We start from the raw sequence: 308 nt of genomic DNA on the forward strand, positions 1-308 counted from the left end.
TATTAACCCCTTCGCTGCCGCCGAGCTTAAGAATCGGGTTCCTTCCTCAGTTTTTCTGTGGCGGCGCCGAAGTTATTGCGGTTTGTGAACATTCGACTCTCCCACTTCAAACTTTTTTTTTAAAGCTCGAATTACCGCTCTCTGAGGGAATTGGTGCCTGTGCCCCCCTCCCCAAGGAACTACGATTCCCAGTAGCCCTTTGCGCGCGGGCTACTATACTTCGACGCGCCGCCTTTCTGCCGCAGTGGCTGCCGGGAGCTCATGCCTGGTAGGTTGGGCTTTTGCGTGCGTGAGGGGGGTGTGCGCGT

The sequence above is a fragment of the Zootoca vivipara genome, chromosome Z, assembly GCF_963506605.1.
Source record: "Zootoca vivipara chromosome Z, rZooViv1.1, whole genome shotgun sequence".
Classification (NCBI taxonomy): Eukaryota; Metazoa; Chordata; class Lepidosauria; order Squamata; family Lacertidae; genus Zootoca; species Zootoca vivipara.